At 33.9% G+C, this 20401-nt stretch overlaps 1 protein-coding gene across 13 annotated transcripts in view; it reads right to left on the reverse strand.

Annotated features, from left to right (window-relative positions):
* LOC135214262 (protein lap4-like) overlaps window positions 1–20401 on the reverse strand; it is a 225576-nt gene that overhangs the window by 63604 nt on the left and 141571 nt on the right. The gene's annotated exons all lie outside the window — the stretch shown is intronic.

Genomic DNA, 20401 nt, shown 5'->3' on the forward strand with positions numbered 1-20401 from the left:
CCTCAAATCCTTACAATCCTTCACTTAAAGATCATCAACACCCTAAATTAATGAAGTATAAATATAGCATATTATACCAAGAATTGAAAATCTCTAAAAGTGGGCAAAGCATTATGCACATCGAGATACCACAAGTTACCAGGGCTCCCATTTATAAACAAGGAGATATTAATTTTTTAGTTACTACAAAACGCCACTAATTGTAAATTAATTAAATTAGTTAATAGGAACAACTTATCGTTTAAAGCCTGCTTGAATCTAAGAATAATGACTAAGCACACATACAATTAGACATTTGGTTTTGAGCCCTAAATCTTAAATCAAATTAATGGATACTTGGCACTTCAAACAATGCTGGGTTGCTTGGAAACTATATAAGACTACAATAAAGCTACAATCAGCATTAAGAAATTTAGTCCTCTTTATAGCTTACAATTTTCCTAGTCACAACATTTCTTGCATTGCATTGCATTGCTTCTGAGAATAAATACAATTTATTACCAGTCTGAACACGTACTGTCCTCAATACAAATGCATCCAACACTGGAAAAAGAAGACCCTTGCGTTTATGAATTTCAGGTAGTTTGACCATTACTTATGAATATTGTGTATAGGACGTGGCAGATTTTTTCTGAAAGGACACTAAAAATGACTTCCCAGGCTCAATTAGGATCATAAAGTTTTGGACTGACTTCCCAACGAAGCACCAGAACATCTCAAATTACTACTTTCAAAGGTACAAGCCTGGTTTATATGCAAATATATTGACATAAAATGCTGCACATGACAATCTCAAAAAAACTATTGCAAAATGCCTTAGGCAGTCAAAAAGCAAACCATAAAGAAATGAATTAGCTTATAAATGATACTGAGTCATATATGGCAACTTTACCAAATTCTGAAAGTGCCAAGTTCCCATTAACCCGAGGGATAAAGTTAATTTCATGTATCCGCTTCACCAAGACCCAACCTCAAAAATGAGAAAATGGTAGTAATTATAATAAAAGTAACTTTGAAACAAATTTTTAAAAAATTTGATAAATACTCATGATGAAAAATTAATATAAATGAAACCAAGTTGTAACGATAATGAAATAAATTCAAATCTACAAAGAAATATTCCAGTTGGCTGAAAAATTTCAGGGATATGAGTTGTCCCTAAAGACTGATCAATAGTTGAAAACTTATACTACCTTCATCCTTAGTATTTAACTGCCAATCAATTCAGCAAAGTATTTCTATATTTGATTCTCATCAATTCTCGAAAAAAGCAAGGATGGAACTGTGCACAAGTAATCTCTGCACATGCCTTCACAGTATCTCTCCTGTGAATCTCCCATTCCTTTTCATGCATGAATGTATGCCAAGCATAATTGTGTTTAAAATATCAAAACTCATAAAAAAAATGAAAAGTGCAAAAGAGTGAAATCTTGCAAATTCCATTTGCATTTCATAAAACATAACAGTTTTAGAACACTTACCCTTCAATCCTATAGTCAGTTCATTTTCTATTATCAACACCAACAGATTTATATTAAAACTCAATGTTAAATTTTCCATTAGTTCCATTAAATAAGTTGCATATCAGGAATACCTATTACAAATAGTAAAATCAATATCAAATTCACCTACAGTAAATCTTAAAGAGTATCTATTTATAATAAATCAGTTTAATATTCAACATCTTCAACATTCACATTTCATAGTCAAACATAGAAATTGTGTCATACACATCATATCCAAAAGGGTAATAAAATTCCTCCATACAGTTCAAGTGCTGGCCATCTCTAAGCCTATTCTCTTAAATGCAATACCTGTTAAATGAATCAATTCTTAATATGGGCAAATAACTCGAACCATATTATCCTTTTTCCATTTTTTAGGTAAATTAAGCCAAACTCCTCAGATGCCTCCCACAACTTGCACATGGCTAGGAGTGATTGATTTTCAAAGGAGTGAAAACGGAAATAGAACAAAATGAAAAAATGTAAGAAATTGTGGAGATGAAGATATCAAACACAATAGATGAAAAGAAAAACTGGCAAGCAATGCCCCTGTGCCTGAAGGGCTACAGGGGTCTGATGGAAACATCTTTTGTATTAGCTGCATTACCCTAAAATTCTTATATTTTACCCATTTCCAATAATATACTTGTTCTTCAACCCATGCCCTCTTATGCTACATGAGCTGACTAGAATTAGCTTAATTCTAAAGAAAAAGTTCACTTGACATAAGTGAGTTAAAATGGCAAGAAATGCAACTGTGATGGTGCACTGAGAGAACAAACCTACTTGTCAATAGATATTAACTGAGCAGTGAAAATGCAAGACTCGTGTAAAAACGAAAAAAATTTGTACATCAAAATCTTGAAATATTACTTAAACTTTGAGCCTTTACAGCAACACATAAGAAGATAGAAATGGCAGCACTTGATCTAACCTGAGGATCACTTTTAATATACAAAATATGTTCATATATATTATTAACACTCAATTGTTTACAAAGCACACCTTCTTGGACACATCTCACACAAAACAAAGTAGCAAATACGCAATACCATATATATACATACATGTGTGTATATATAATATATATATATATATATATGTATATATATATATAATATATATATTATATTATATATATATATATATATATATATATATATATACATATATACTATATATATATATATATATATATATTAATATATATTAATCATATATATATATATATATATATTTAATATAATATATATTATATATAATATATTATATATATATATTATATATATAACACACATATACAGAATAGGAGTAAACATTATTTCTCTTTCTGGGCCTACAATATATACATTCATACAAAGCTCCACAGTCCCTACTTCTTACCATAGGAAGAATGTTTTGGTAAAAAAACTTGATGAATTACTTTTCATAAATAAACAGCTCCAGGTGTTTCTGCTTTATGTACTTTTCATCAAGGATATTGAGAAACTTGTAAAAAGAAACTAAGAAAATTGTCTAAAAATCTTCAAGAGACAAGAGGCCAATAAGGCATGTCAGCCTGCAGTCAATTTCCCATTGATACTTTGTTCGCACAACTAAATCTAGAATAATACACACGTCCAAATACTGAGCTATCAGTAATATAATATGAAAGATGTTTCCATATTTCTAGTAAGCATATCTTGTTCTCAAACTGGCCCCAATGACAACATTATTTTCTAAAGCTTGCAGAGCAAAGCATGATATGAATGAATGAGTTGCAATTTACATATGGAAATAACTACTTTAGTCCTTGTTTTCTGCAAAGAATGATAAATTTAGAATTTATATAAGGAGCAAAAATATTCATGGTTGGTAATATGAACCTCTCGAAATACTCCTCTATAGCCATTGACAACCCACTGGGATTTTTGCTTACAAATATGAAATAGCAACATTACCAGTTATGAATCTTTGGCCATAGAGTCTAACATCCATTACTATTAGTTTCAAATTTCAATCTGTTATTTTAGATGACACTATATCTACCTATCATTGTCCACTGCCTGCGGTCACTTATTTCACTGATGGGCACATTCGACCTTTACTCTGATATGGTTGGAGAAAATACAAATTACCAAGGAAAATGCAAGGTAAAGAATGTACAAGCAAAGGTATCAATATGCTTGAGTGAATGCACCAAGAAAATTCAACTGCATAATTAATCACGAAACGATAAATCTCAAGACTGAAGTGACCTGCCCCTGCACAGTAATGAGGGCGACTTTTTTTTTTATGTGTATATAGGTAGCTGGCTAACCTCCATATGCAAAGTACGTAATGGTTAAAATAAAATGTAGAACAGAATTCTACCCTACAATTACTCTGTAAAAGACAGTAAACCTGGAATTTTAGTATTATAACTTGCAATATAAAATGGGTAGATAAACACACAAATACTTTTTACATCAAATATAAAGAACCCCATGGTTTCTGTAGTATTACTACTGGCATTTTCTCTAAAAATACTGTGTTATGTAGGCTTTGTTGATCAGATAATTACTAATCCTTGAATTATAAATATTCAGAATTATTCTTGTTTTGGTTTCATTGACCATTATTTATCATAATAATTAATGTACTTTCTCTATTCTTGTTTTGATTCCAGCAACCATTATTTATTATAACCATTAATGTAGTTTTTTTTATAAGTGTATAGTTTAGTTGTAGCATAAATTTTACCATTAAAATGAGTTTAATATAAGCTACCAAAAACATGGTTTACTAATTCAAATGACAAAATGACGTCAAATAATTCTCATCCCTTGAGATTCAGAGGAAATCAAATGAGGCATTTAATTAGTTTCCTCTTGGGCTATAACTTTTTACCTAACTGAGGAGAACCAGTAACAATAGAGAACAATTGTGAATGTTCACTATTTAAAAGCCATAGACATTTAAAACTGTTGTTCTTTCATACAAAACTGTTCATGACAAGCCACAAAGTTATGCTGTCTACCAAGCCACTTCTCACGGTTCTCCTCTTCCCCACTACCAAAAGTCTTTTTCTGAGTTTTTCTTTTACAATACCAAAAAAAAGTAATTTAGTAGTTTGCTATGACAACTCCAGTTTAATTCAAATTCCAATGATTTTGAGATATTTTGCCGTCATTAACATCCAAAGAAAACAATTCTTAAACTATATGTTACAAGAACAAATGGTTTCAATTGTTTCATAATTTAAAACATAATCCAAACTATCAACTAAAGTAATTTCAAGTATAGTTAGGAACTTCATAAAAACTGTGACCATTCACAAAACTTTAAAACATTCATTTCTGTAATTCACTGTTAACTAGACAGGTCCCTAATTTTAGTTCCATGTGTAAGAAACCACATTTAAGTGAAAGATCTTCTCAAAGTAACTGAAAAGCTGATTATACACCAGAGACACCCTTAAGTAAACATCTTTGTGAATGCAGTTGTATGTATCACTAAGGACAATCAAGAGTGCATCCTGGAAATATAGGAGTTTAGTTCAAGTATCACAATGTCATTTCATGAATGCTAATCTTCTTCTCTTGAACCACAAAGTACACTATTCAGTTCTGTATAAAGGGTCATTACTGTAAACTTATGTCAACAAAAGGATAAAACCAAAAGGTAAAGTCAAAATACAAAAACAATTAAGCTGATATAAAAGTTAATTATCATCCTGAAACTTATTTTGTTAAGATCTAAAACTGCAAGGATTAAATGATTTAGTATTGAGGAGAAAAAACTTTTCACCCTAGATTAAATAGAAAATGGGATGTTGACTGCACTGCCTCAAGATAGAATATGTAACTACTTACTGGGGATATACAAACTGAAATTTTACTTATATAAGGATCATAGTCTTTTAAATATGAAATTTCTAACCCCTCTCATTACTGTATCGGTCATTATTTCTTGAAGAACACATATCTATCCTGAATCAATCGTAATAAACATTTCATGACAAAATACTGGTCTTAAATTGCATAATGCAGAACCACCTGGAGTGTTCACAAAAAGGGGTTAGGCGATGGAAAATGCATTCAGACAAACTCTTGATTTGTTCATAAACTTGGGACAACAGTGATAACTTAACAACTCCAATCACAGTGACTAAAATGGAACATCTCTCAAAAGTGACTGGCAAAATAGTTGTGATTAGAAACTCTTGTGAAGGTTATAAAGGATTTCTCTTTTCTTATGGGTTGGTAACAACTTTGCACAGATGGGCATTTTGACATTTTGTGCCTCAAAGCAACAACAAAATTATAATAATAAGGCTTGCTAACTACAATATGTTGTAAAGGAGAAAATACACTGGGGATAAATTACAAACTCTCATGTACTGTCATTAAGATGACCATATCAATACAAACTTAAAGGTGCTTTCCTCAACTTGAAAACATCAGGCAAAACCACTTATTACACAACCACAGAACTTTATTTTTCAATATTCTATTCTTAAAAAAGTCTTTGGCACAATTTTTTGTAAAAAACAAGAGCTATTCTAGTTCCAAATTTATACATCTTTTATACACCTCTGAGAACCATAGAATGTTATCAGTTTAATGACATTTCCATGTAAAATTCTTTCGGAACGACTTACACAGCAGTTTTTTTTTTTACTTCATATTCTTCTGTCTAGAATCTTTAAGGGCAACTTATTTAACAGTTTTTTCTGTGTTTGCCTTCTCTACTTGTGTAAGTATCCTTGAAATAAATATAAAAGAAACCTTTCACATCTAGGCTACCTTATATTAAGAAAAGCATAAATATGACAAAGCAACTAATCACTGCTAAATTCAAAAATTACTGTGAAGAATCCACTGATTCTAACAATTTCTATAACCAAAGTCCAATGAAACAAGTTATACAGCAAAATATTTTCAGTGACCTAACCTATAATCACTGGAATGCTGTCTGCTTGGAGATGAACTTGGCATATGGCAAATTTCTTTCATTATCAAATACGTAATAGTCAATTAGTACTGTACGTACTCAGTACCACACAAGTAAAAACTTATACATATGATGTTGAATACTTAAAAAAAAACTACGAGAACTTGCTCAATTCAAAATTAAATCTTGTTTTCTGACTATATTGTAAATATAAGGTTTCAAGAACTTTCCACTTTAGAAATTTGGGTAAATGAAGTATAAATCCATAACTTTTTCTTCAAAACTTGACCTTTGACTTCACTGGGATACCCACATCAATACAATCTACACATACTGCGCCTCTAAATATCTCTATTTAGATTTTAAAAAGTCCCTTAAAAAAATAAACTGGAATACTATCCAACATCTTATATAGACACAACTTGCTCTTTAATAAATAGCAAAACATTTCTGCTTTCAGGTTGAAATATTTGATAGCAAAGCAAAAGAAGTCTATATAAATTTAGGATGTTAAAATTCTGGAGCTTCTGCTTGACTATAAAAGATGGAAGAAGTTTTAAAGACTATAAATAGTTAAGAAAATATTACTGCTCAAAAGAAATGTTTCTTTTTATTCTAATGTCAATAACAGCTGCTGACTCTAATCTCACATTTCCACACTAATCAGAAATGCACAGGCAATGCCAGAAAAATGTTAATATGACAAATTTTTAACCAATTTGCATTTTTCATAACTTACAAACCTTCGGTCTTAACATTAGGATAAATACTCAGCGCCAGCTGGAAACCGGAAAAGTTTAAAATAATTGTGTACGCAAGGGACTATTGGCATCTGTGCCTAGTCACGAGACATGTGGAGCCACGCACATACCCCTCTTTAACTCATGACCCCGTTACTGATCATATCTCAAAATAAATCTGATGTCTGAAGGACAGAATGAACAAACTCAGGGTACTAAAAATAGATTTCCAGTATTGTTTTTTTTACATAATGTTTTAACCACAACTAGTGGGAGGCAAAGTCGGGGAGGCAAAGTCAAACATAAAAACTGGGTAATCTTGTTACCCTCTCCCTTACCAAGTCTTCCTAGGGTTCTCCTATCCTTGGTAGCCAATGATTGGAATAAAAACAAAACCTTGTTCATTAACCGACTCAATTCTTTGCCTTACATTTATCCTCTTTCATCTTAATTTCAGCAAAAATATCTGATCGATTCCTTCCTGTGATGACCAAAGCTAGGGCATGCCTCACAGGCTGCTTTTCTTGTTGAAAGGATTTACCATGACCTGGTATATGTCCCAGATTCATTCCAACTTGGCTGAGTTTTCAACGATTGCCTAATGGCTTCTTCAAGTTTGTAAAAGACTAGGTTGAAGTCAACATTGACTAGTCTATCCTATCCACATAAAAACTAACTGCTTTTACCCCAAATTCTGGGCTGGATGGATTCTGTTGATTATGCCTGGTTTGACAGGGCCCCCCACAATGGGTTCCTGGTGAACAATGTCATTGACGTATCTTCCCACTCAGACAGATACCTACCATTTTGTGTGTTCATTCATCTTGGCACTATCCAATGAAGTCACAATTGGTTTGTCTCAGCTGCTGTAAAGAGCTCCAGACATGTAAATGCTAATTCTGGATCATAATATGTAACTTGGATCTACATCTGAATATGACAAATTTTTAATCAATTTGTAATTTTCATAACTAACAAACCTTAGGTCTTAACATTAGGATAATACTAACGCTAAGCTGGAAACTGGTAGAATTAATAAAAACTTCAGGGACTATTGGCATCTGTACCAGGTCATGGGGTACTGTAGTTCCCAGAATGCCCCCGGTGTCCTGTGACCTGTCAAGTACTCTGATTTTATATGTGTGCGCACTTCTAGGATTAATATCATCAGCTGCCTGTCTTGATTTCATGGTCGTGACTGATGCCTGCCTCTAACAGGGTCTGTGTAACCAGACTTTGGTTGGCTGGTTGGCCCTGCTACAACAATTTGCCCAGGTTTAGTAAAAGTCACTCCTTAATCCATCAATCCATCGATTTGACCAAGTCCTGGATATAGCTTTATCATATATACTATAATAAACCACCAAAAAATTGCATGCTGACAGGGTCTTGAGTTTTCTGCATTTAATTATAAATGTCAAGATCCACTTTCATCAGTTATTTCTTGTTGTGAATATGTGTTATTTACTGTTACATGTTTGCAACTTTTACATTATCAACATCAATCACAGCCAGAAAATAAAAAATGTTCGCTTGAAATCAAGTCTTTCCTGAGTGGTAAGGATCTGCAGCAGTAGCACTTACTATTTCATTTTAAATTGCTCTCAATTCATCAGGTCTACACAGATCATGTCCAAGGAGACTAGGCTCACTCTATCTAAAGTCTGGAAGACTGGATACATCCTGATCATACTGAGAAGCCAAATAGTTATCAAGCAGGCTAGGCATATTTCTTCTTCTTCGCCAGAATAGTATATTACAGACAGATATGTTTGTGTAACACTTTAAATCTCCTGGGGGGCCTTGCCTTTAAAAATAAGTTTTTAAGAACTAATGAGAATGTCTACAAGTGACTAAATAACTCTTAGCCAGATAATGATATGTGAATTGTTGCAGAGGCAATGAAGAAAATAAAATTACTTGGAATACCAAGGACAGACAGTTCAACAATAAAACTCTTATCATGATAGATCAAATGAGGATTCAGGTTTTACTGTTAGTTTTGGAGTGTAGTGAAAATATCCATAAACTTATCATGGTGTGCCAAAACTGATTGAGAGAGAGAGAGAGAGAGAGAGAGAGAGAGAGAGAGAGAGAGAGAGAGAGAGAGAATTCTCAGATATCTACCCTTGCACTTCACACAGTGCACAGTGTTTAATTATAAATTTTTATAATATATTAATTATTTGGATACTTACTTATGGGTAAAGTTGGATTATATCTCCGCACCATTAGGTGAAACCGGCATTCAAAATAAACACAAGAATAATGCTTGGCTGACCTGGATTAACTGTAAACATCTGTTTCCCATCAGGTTTGGTGGGTTTTCCACTTGAACAGTAGGTTACAAAGATGATCACTATGTGGAGAAACAGCAATCCTTACCCATAACATACTACGTAAAGTGCCTAACTGATGACAGAAATAGTACTCAAGTTTCTCCTGAACCACATAGGAAGCATTAGAAAATGCAGCAGGAGTAGTGAGGGAGGAATAAAACAGGAAGAGGACGAAGGAATAGATTTAAGAACAGACCTAACTTATTGTCTACACAAACTGACGGCCTCTATCATCTTGTGACACCTCACAAAATAATTCACTCTCATCAAACCACCCATTACATTTTTACATCTGTAACACTTGTGACCAGCATATCCAACTAAATACATTCAGTATACAAAAACTTGTCAGTACAGAACCTAATGCTTCTCTCTCTGCTTGCTGCAAATGACTTAATGTAAAACAGATAAACACTCACAATACCATACACACACACACACACACACACAAACAGTCAAAATTATGACAACCCATTCACACCACATGCACCAGGACAAACATGAAGAATTCTAACGAGTATGAACATTCCAATGCCACCTGGTGAGAAACAGGTGATTACACAGTACATCAAAGTCAGCAAGCATTATTCTTTAGTTCAAATAATTTGTTTTACTTATGAATCCATCATTTACAAAACCCGCATTCTGTCTTTATGAATCTTGGACAATCAATTTCAAGGATTGCAGCCATGGTTGATTTGAGTTCTAACCATGGTCTGCTTGCTAAGCAATATGATAACCGAGAGTAGACCGAACAAGTTTTAAGCGGCAAGTGGCTTTATAGCCTGGCTCCCATGTCTGATGGATGACTGGCAGAAGCAGACATGACCGGTTTTCCCATGGCCATCAATTAAGCAACATGAATCACAACAATTTTACTTTTAACTCTGGAAAGGAGTGCCAAGGATGCTTGAAGACTACAAATGTGAGTTATATAAAAGGTTTAAAAATAATTGTTTTTGAAACAAAAGAAATTTTTCCCTAAGTTCAATTTAGAACAATTAACCCTTTTAAAATTCTCATTTTTCTACCATAGCCTGTGGTTTATCTTGTTAAAATGTATCTCGGCATAGATACAATACAAGAAAGAGTAACACCAAACAAATATTTGCAGAGCTCCTCAGGTAATAAAATAGTAACCACTTTTAAGTATGAGTAAAATAACTGCTAAATTAGCTAAGCAATGTATATAAGATTTCAACAGTTATACTTTCTCCTTTACAGCACACGATGCATATTTCAAAAGATTCCCATTGCATATCACTAAAGAACTGATCTATGATTCTGCCTAATAAATCATCCTAACTAATAAGTTTTATATCAACATTTCTTAGAGTAATAAAAGTTAGGTTACAAATATATCTACAATAATCTATGTAAAATATTCAAATGTAAATGAGCATGAAACATTGGTCCTTCAACAACTTTCCAAAATAAATGCACACTTCAGGATTTGAGATACCATATATGTCAATATTAAATTCACAGAAAATCCCAACAAATCATATATCATAATCAGCAAATCTGACCCTCATCAGGCAGTATAAAATACCTTATGGTCTCCCACAACAAGAAATTTCATAAGTATATTAAATCTACATCTTTAAAAATCTTAGAAGTAATTGTATTTAACCTTCAACTCTTTGAAAAGTGTCCTTCTATACAATATAATCTCAAGTACAGTGGTACAGTCTTCAGAAAGTACCACTTATGAAACTAAGTTGAGCTCAGTTTGAACAACGCGGCAAATTAATCATTCCCCAAAGGAAAATACAATTTGTATGATGGAAAATTGAAGCATTCAAAGGTCAATGATGAAAATAAGCACTACCTTTCTACAACAATTTGCATCTGGTGAAACTGAAGAACCATACTTTGTATTAAAAATGAACGATGAATTCACAACTTCTAGTTTTGATAGAACACAATATCTAATTAGCTTCTTGATGGATCTAAAAATATGGTAAAATTAGGCATTCAAGCTATAAACATGATAATTCCCTTCTCTATCACTTGACAATTATATGTTATTCGCTTAATGAACTATTTTTGCAACAAAAGAATGCATGCCAAAATAAAAAAAATTTTCACAGAAACAATTAAGAGAATTCAGAATTGCATATGAAAGTAGAACAAATTAAATTGTTACTGATAGGGTTCTTTGTATGGTGATTCAGTCTAAAATTCCAAAATGATTTCACTACCAACAAAGCAGAGCTATAACATTACAAACAACCTTTTGAGGCTTAGGAGCAAGTACCAGATGACATGGAGCTTTACACTCTGCACCAAACCCAAGTTTTGTCCCTTCTTATTTTTTCATGTTAAATTTTATGTTGTAATTTCAAATCAAGCGCCAGAAAAGAATTGCCCTAGGGATTAGTTAACACTTAAAAAAAAGTTCTGGGATGGAAAGCTTTTAAAAGAAAATAAAACCCAACATTATCAACATACTGAAGTCAGGCCTCCCAACTGCAAAGTTACACATTAAATAAATTCTCTACATATTCTGTCTTGTGCACTTTCAATCTGACTTCCATTGGTCCAAATTTCCACTTATGCATCTTCTCCATGATGTTCTAATCATTCTCACTCTTCTTCATCCTGGCATCACTTCTCTGACCGACTGCGTCTCTCCTATCATCACATGACCAACTACTAAATAAGTTCCAAAACCCTTAACAATGCCTCATTTTTAATAAACAGTTAACTTTCACTATCCATGTTTGACATCCGATTCAAAAATATATAAATAAAACAATATCTTGCACTGTATCCTCAGAAAAATATTCTCACATGCACTGCTGCCCACTACATACATAGAAGAAACAACATACAAAGGTCGATGCTGCTGAGTCAAGATGCATCTATGTTCTGCTCTGTCAGTTTGCTCCCACTTCGTGCTGCGTGTGTTTGTCATTCAAAGTAGCACATAATTCCATTGCTCTTAATTGACTGATTAGAGATAAAATGGTTCCAAAAACCAAGGGAGAAAATATCATATGCTCTATCTGAATGATTTAGTGAAAACATTGGATTTATTAAAGGGTGGGAAGTTGCTTGCAGAAGTCAGCTGTCAAATTGGAAAGAATTTGTTACCCGCTATTTGCAAAATGGGTCACAAAGAATCAAAGCAAAAAGCTGTTGCTGTTGTTGTTTGAGATTAAACTGGCCTTATGCCAGCACAGGCTCTTGCTCATAGAACAGCCCGTAAGGCAAAAAGCTTCTCAATGAAGCCCCGGAAATAGCAATAATGTTTTCTTTATAATAAGTCATTGGAGGATTTGGTTTACGTAATATGGTTCCTACAGGTAGCTTCATGAAGGCTTCCTAGAATATATTGTATTTCAAACTACCACATGTTAAGTTTCATAGTTTTGTAAAATACAGGAAACTGCAAAATAATTAAGAGTAAAAATACTGAGATTATCTGGGAATCAACATAACCCAACAATGATCATAGTTCCCTTACCAGCTAAAGGCAATCATTACAGAAGAATCCATTCCACATCAAATATCTAATAGCAAAGGAAAAACAACAACTCGTTCGGGATAAACAGTGCCATTCTGTTCACATATTGGCATAAAATCAAAGCAGGCAAACGGACTGGTCAAAGAAATGTGCATGTGATGAAGCTAAGCCTTGTGTATCCTGTTAACAATCCAAGGATAAAAGAAAAAGACCAACTGCCAGGGTTTTAGCAAAATAACATGAAGGCTTTGTTAATGGTAGTCCATTTCTGGACTAATCTCAGAAATGTTTCATCCCCTGAAATTTCAAAAATACTCGGAGAAAGGGATGTCTTTCAAAGTTTTTGCTAATGATAATGTTTCCACACACCCTAAGTCCATTATGTACAAGGGTAAAACTGTCTGGGTTGTGTTTTTTAATCCCCTCTATTATGTAACTGATCCAACCTTCAGACCAAATGATAAAAAGATGCAGCATGGGCATATTATGTTGCATGATGCGCACAAAGATTCAAACTGCCATGGACAATGACTAATTACGATGTCATGAGCTTGTGGTGAACTTTCAATATAGCTGACATCATAGCATTCATTATGGAAGCCGTCCATTTAGTAAAACATTAGATGGTGAAAGCTTACTGGAAACCCCTGGTGAGTGAGGTGGTAAACACCATCAGGGAGCTCCCTACTACTGACTAAGAAGTTCAAAATATTCCTGTGGTTGCAATGGAACTCAGTGGTTTTGGGATATCATACAATAACAGGTGATGTCAAGAACTTACTGAAGGCCATGGACAAACACTGAATGACAAAGGTCTTGAATACACATCTCAAATTAGGTCATTTCCCATGACCCGTCTTCTCTGGTTGTATATACTTCTTTCTGGTACTTGATTTTATCTCATTATAGCTCCAATACTGTATTTCTATAGTAACTCAAAAGGATATATTTAATACTAAAGTTATTTCTGCATTTTCTGTGCATAATTCTGATTCTTACATAAATGAATGATTTAGTAGGAATTCAGTCTATTTGTGTGCATTTGAATAAGACAGAATCAGGCCAATCAGCAGTGTTGCCACGACGAGATATTTACTGAAAACAATATTCCAATGACAGACCACCTGACCCCAACTATAGTTCATTGATGAGAATGCTTACTAAATTATCAGTCAAGTACGACAGTCCAGACTGGTTAAATTGCTTCTGTTATGCAACATCTTGTATATTATAATGTAGGAACAGTCACTTTTATTTCCATAATAAGCCAGTCACCAGTCAACATACAGTCACAACTGGTTAAATCAGAGAACATTCCCAGGAACTGAAACGTTAAGTTTGAAAGGTTTGTTGGCATTCACTGGAAGCTCACATCTGCTAATAGTCTTCCAATAAGTTATTTTCATTTCCTTCAAAAAACAGAATACTATACCCATTTGCTCAAAGAGGGAATAAAGCACAGTGTGCCCTTTATTTGTACCTCAATCTACAAATGAAGGGGACATTCATAAAAATTCAAAGGAAGACAGGCACTTCAGACTAAAATGGTAGAACACATTATAAAGAGTGAGAGCGAGTGTAGTAGCACTGTTTGGTGGTGTGAAATTTGGATTTACAGCTTACTGCACTGAATAACAATACTACTCCTTGTTTCTTTATACAGTGTTAATATTTCAATAGCTATATATTATATACATCTATACATGATTCCTCGATTAGTAATGTTCCAGTATTTCTGGGCATATTTTGGTGTTATATTAGGCTCCTTCCAAGGTTTTAAATATCACTCTTGAAACAGCTCAGCAATTAATAACCAGTTGGGTATGCAGTTAATCACACACTCCCCAACAGAATCCTCTCATTATTTTACACAAAACATAGGTCCTCTTGCACTTGTTAGTGTTATATGAAGCATAATTTCTTAAACAGAAAAGAACTCAAACCAAATTTTACTGAGTAACTCATGCTCTGTCCTAATATACACCCCATGTACATGATATTAAGGCTAGACAGTCTGAGCTATCACTCACAATCCATGAGTAAAAGAATAATACAAAGCCCTACTTCATCATAAAGAGAACGTGAAAAAAAGTATAAATCAACAAACAAAATATAGTAGTTAAAAAAAAGAATTAAAATCCGGCACTTAAGAAAAAAGCCATAAGCTATGCAATACCTAAAGTACATGCACTGCGAATACCCAATCCATGAACTGTCATTACTATACCTGCAGTATTCCCAATCTGCAGAAATTTCTGTATTCTGAGTGGGTCACTTGGTATGGATCTTTTAACAGATTGACTTTCATATACCTTCAATCTTTCAGGTCACAAAAAACAACTGCAGTAAACATAAAAGCTTCAGAACTGCTTGGGTCTACTGCAATTACACGTTCCACCAAAAACCACATTATCAATAATATCAAATAATATGCATATGTTTTGCTGTTTGGGTTATAACCCAAATCTTTTTCAGCAAAACATTTGCATTTAGTTTTGATACACAAGCCTACTAAAGTTTCAACTACTGAGTATATAAACTGCAGTGCTCTTCCACATGATGCTGTGACCTACAGACAGTACCTCTATAGTACACTTTCTTTCAATTATGCACATAACTCAGCATCTTATGATTTGTTCACCAGTCAAAGTCACTTTGAATCGTCCAAGACTTCTCATACAGAAACATTCTCCGAAGATATAACCTGAACGAACAGATGCATAAATATAACAGTCAAAAGAACAAAATGTATGAGTTACCCTACTTTATGAATCATCCACTTTACTACAAACTCATCCTAATCTACCATCAAAAAGCAAAGCAAGACCAAGAATTATGACTGAAGGTTTAAAAACAAAATGCACAAAGTTGCAAAATCATGAATATGCAAATAAAAAATTCTTTAGTTTCAGCAAGATGCAACAAAGGTGCTTATCAGTGTAGTAATTGGATACCTTCACTTATTACTTAAAGGTATAGATCTGACTTCTAGGCACACTGCCAATTATCACTAATTCTCTTGCAGGCATTATCAAATATATAATAGGCATATTAATAAGGATGTCCCTCAAGTCAGAGCAAGAAAAGAAAACAAACATTGTACAATACTGTAATCTGTACCAAAAGGTGTCTACTCCATTCCAGCATTCTGCGGCAAAGCAGCATCTGGCAGTAAATCATTTAAAAAGGCCAAGTAACATCAACCTATTTGTTTGCTCTTAAGTTCTGTAATCATATTTTTTCCTACAATTTGATAGGGTTGAGATATGAAAAATGATCCAGAAATGCTTACTGGCAATACTCCAACCTTGAAATAACAGAAAATCCTTCAGCTAGAGAGGTATTCACCCAAAAATTACAACAACACTGTGTCAGTTAACAAGTGCTTACGATAACATTAACAAACACCTATTTGGATAAGATGAAATTAACATTTATTGCGGCTTAAAAAAGTATGATAAATTTACAATATATAAATATTAACTCTTATCAAAGAAGATTACCTACGCCTATCAGAAAATACATTAACTACAAATTGGCGTCAAGCACACAACCCCTGTAGCTAATATCTGACCACTTTGCTCGATTAGGTTCTAAGACTTGCTATTTGCAAGTCACCGACTTTAAACCCTACTTAAAAAATCAATATTTAGTAAAAGGCCCAACATTTTAAAAACAGGAGCTAATGATTAACATAAAAATAAATTGTACTTTTTGCCAGTACTATTAAATATATCCCAACTTATATTTAATACTAATGAGAATTATTGAGATCTTGTTAAAACCAGAATGCTATTTTAGAAATTATATTAATCATTCTGCAAATCAGCACAAAAGAAATCTAGAAATTTTATTCTAACCCAACTTTTTAAATAGGATAATTTCTTAAAGAATGCAATTTGTCATTCAACATTCTTCCTAAATTGTCTTTCAATATTCTTAATATGTACTGCGATGCTGCTTTGCTCATGCTATCCAACAGAGCTGACCTTTCTTCTCTCTTTTAATAATGAATTTTAATCTGCATCTTCTTATTCTAACGTTCTTATCATATACCCAATAAGACAAAATATATCTGTAACATGAACAGTGACCTCTCCTATGCTATCTCTGAAAAAATAGACCTTTTTATCACTAAACACAAGGATCAGATTTGCTGGACATATGATACAAAGATGCATACACAACCATTAACATCATTCCGTCCATTCAACCTCAGCTTTGAAATGCACACTAAGAATGCATCACGGGAGCTGCCACTGGACAAAGCCGAAGATTCTCACGCACTAAATGTTCAAGTCCTGAGCTTGTATTTCATGTCCGGCTTGGGAAATCCCAGACTGGTGGAATTTAAGGGGAAGAGTATGGGGGTTAGGGGGAGGGGAGGGATATATATATATATATATATACTGGCAACCAATACAATGTGTGGTTGAAAGATGGTTGTAGTGGTAGTGGTGGTGGTGGTGGTGGTGATGGAGGTGGTGATACAGGTGAAAGCGGGCAGTTAAGGACCAAAGTGCTCTTGTTGTCATTGTAATCTTGATGGTTCAACAAAATTCTGTAAACAAGTTAAAGATGCCTTGTCAAAACGGAATATCTGACGTATTACTGTCAGAGTTATATATCATCATTCAATTGGACATTAGTCTCTTCTTTCTGCAATGACTTTGGGGCCATATAAAGCTCACAAAGAAATTTTTCACTTTGCTCTGCCCAAAAGCCCCTTCTTCCAAAGTCTAAATGGACTGATTTTAATTCATGATATCTGTCATCATAATACCAGTCATAAAACAATAAGCAGCATCAACTGTAACAGTTATGAGTATGGTCTATGATAACACATTCCACTTGGGCCAGGGCTGCTAAGGGAATTGCGGGTGCTATTGTCCTTTGGGCAGCCGATGTGGCTCTTCATGCAGGGGGAAAATGCACAGTTCTCACACTGACATGCGGAATGATTAGCTCACGTGCAAAATTTTATCTTGTTGCAATGATTTACTTTATCAATCATGCAGAGTATGATCATGGAATTTATCATGTTTCTACTAGTCTATCATTTGGTGTCTACTAGAGTCTAACTTCATTAGAACATTAGGCTTTGTAGCAACCGAAGGAAAAAAAAACTTTTGATCATAAAAATTGAGAAGAAAAAAAAGCTGAGAAAAAAACAGTTATAGCAGCAGCCGCAATACTAGGACAACGAACATGGGCCTTTGAGGCAGCAGTGTTTTAAAGACTTGTGTAAATACAAATACTGAGTCTGTCATGTAAATACAAATACAAAAAGATATCTATACAAGTCAACCAATCAACTGCCTTCACTAGTGAGTAAAAATGATATGGAAGCATCTATTAAAATGACCAAAAGATTAATACACAGTCATCCTCATCTCTCTGGCAAAAAACACTTTTAGAGAACACACTGTATCTGATCATCAGAGAATCATCGGCAGTATGACATCCATGTGGCTCCTTGAACTTATATTGCGACAATCCGAATCTGATGGTTCTTTGCATTTTTGTTTTGACACTGAACACCGATCTTTAGGGTTATAACAAATAGCCAAAATTCAGACAATCAATCGTCCAAATTGTGGCCTCTAAATTTTGACTATTGCTAAACCAAGGTTATAATTTACAGACTGATAAGATAACTAAAAGTGGTGACACTCAGTATAAAAATAAAAAATGTTATGCAATCAGAAAAAGTTATGTGCCTGATGCCATCCAATGGCTAAATTGTATCATTATAGCAAAACAAACATGGCTGCAAGATTGAAGGTGAAGTCATACAGGCTCATAGCAACTGATTCTGACACTGGTTTTTAAGGATGCAATCATGTACACATACTGACTCAAATGGAAAGTCAATATATACAGTATATAGTTGTAAAGTGAAGTGCAATTGAACAACAAACTTAGTTTGCTAGAAACTGCATTTAATTTGCCTATTAGAAACCAAATATGCCATAATCACATCCTTATTATGGCATACAGTACACAATATCTGCTTGGCATACATGCAATGGATTGCTAAGAAGGAGCAATTGGCTATTATATCTTTTATGGGCAAATGAGGACCAAAGGTGTTATTTTGTATCAATCAATGTTTCACAACTGCACCTAACATTCAGCAAAGAAATGAGACAAAAGGAAAATATTTATCGTCACAGTTATCACACACTATTTACAAAGAAATTCTAGATTTTCAAAACCAGGGCCACAAGCATATTTGTAATGTCATTGATGGATTAGCATTCCTTTTTGTTTTGCCCTTTTCTCTTCCTTAATGGGTAACTGCAAGTATAAATAAATACTATCCAAATATCAATGCTTATACCAATATGCATAATTCGGCGGACCCTCTTAATCCTTCGAGTCATAATTTTGTTAAAATAATTCCTTTTAAATATCTACTTTTGATAGGTTTATAAGAGGTTTACAATTTTCTATCAAAAAATAATTCTCTCTCTTCTACAGTGGTTCTTGCGGTCACAAAGGATTATTTATATATGCTAACTAATACTTTTCAAATTCCTTGGGAATTATATGATTTTACTAATCTACTTGTCACTCTTATCTTTTGTTTCCAGATGCAATATGAATTGTAACTGAAATATGTACACGTGTCCAAGTGAATGTAACACTCCTCTTCAGCCTTCAAGCTATAAAGTCGATCACAAGAAGATGCAAGTTACAGCTACAACAAACACACTTGTAGTTAAAGCCACATTCTTGCCATTTCATTGAAAAAAATTATAACTGACTACTGTCAGACTATTTGAATTGAACAGTCCTAAACTAGTCTTTACCCTGTCCTTTTGGTTTTCCCAAAGAATTACAGCACAAACAATACTATTATCAATTAAGAACTGGTATTAAACAGCAGTCAAACTCAAGTCCATCATTATGAAATGGAGCTTGAACACTTCCTCTGATAGTTCCTCGCTAGACGAATGGTTTTCGTGCTCGGCTGCCAGTCCGGTGGTCCGGAGTTCGAATCCCGGCTCGACCAACGCGGAATCAGAGGAATTTATTTCTGGTGACAGAAATTCATTTCTCGATTTAGTGTGGTTCGGATCCCACAATAAGCTGTAGGTCCCGTTGCTAGGTGACCAATTGGTTCCTAGCCACATAAAAATATTTAATCCTTCGGGCCAGCCCTAGGAGAGCTGTTAATCAGCTCAGTGGTCTGGTAAAAGTAAGATATACTTAACTTCCTCTGATAAACAGGTGAGAAACGAGTGTCAACGACAGGCATTTTCCACATTATCTAACGATCATCAACCAAAAGCAAGAGGAGGAGGAGGAGTCAGTACCAACCAGCCTAAGATGGTAAAGGACTAAGATCTTTCATTGGCTAAGAAAGTACAATATGTTGACCATTAATCTACACTACCACCAAATAGTTTGCCTCAAGTGTGGGAA

The sequence above is a fragment of the Macrobrachium nipponense genome, chromosome 45, assembly GCF_015104395.2.
Source record: "Macrobrachium nipponense isolate FS-2020 chromosome 45, ASM1510439v2, whole genome shotgun sequence".
In the NCBI taxonomy this organism is placed as follows: domain Eukaryota; kingdom Metazoa; phylum Arthropoda; class Malacostraca; order Decapoda; family Palaemonidae; genus Macrobrachium; species Macrobrachium nipponense.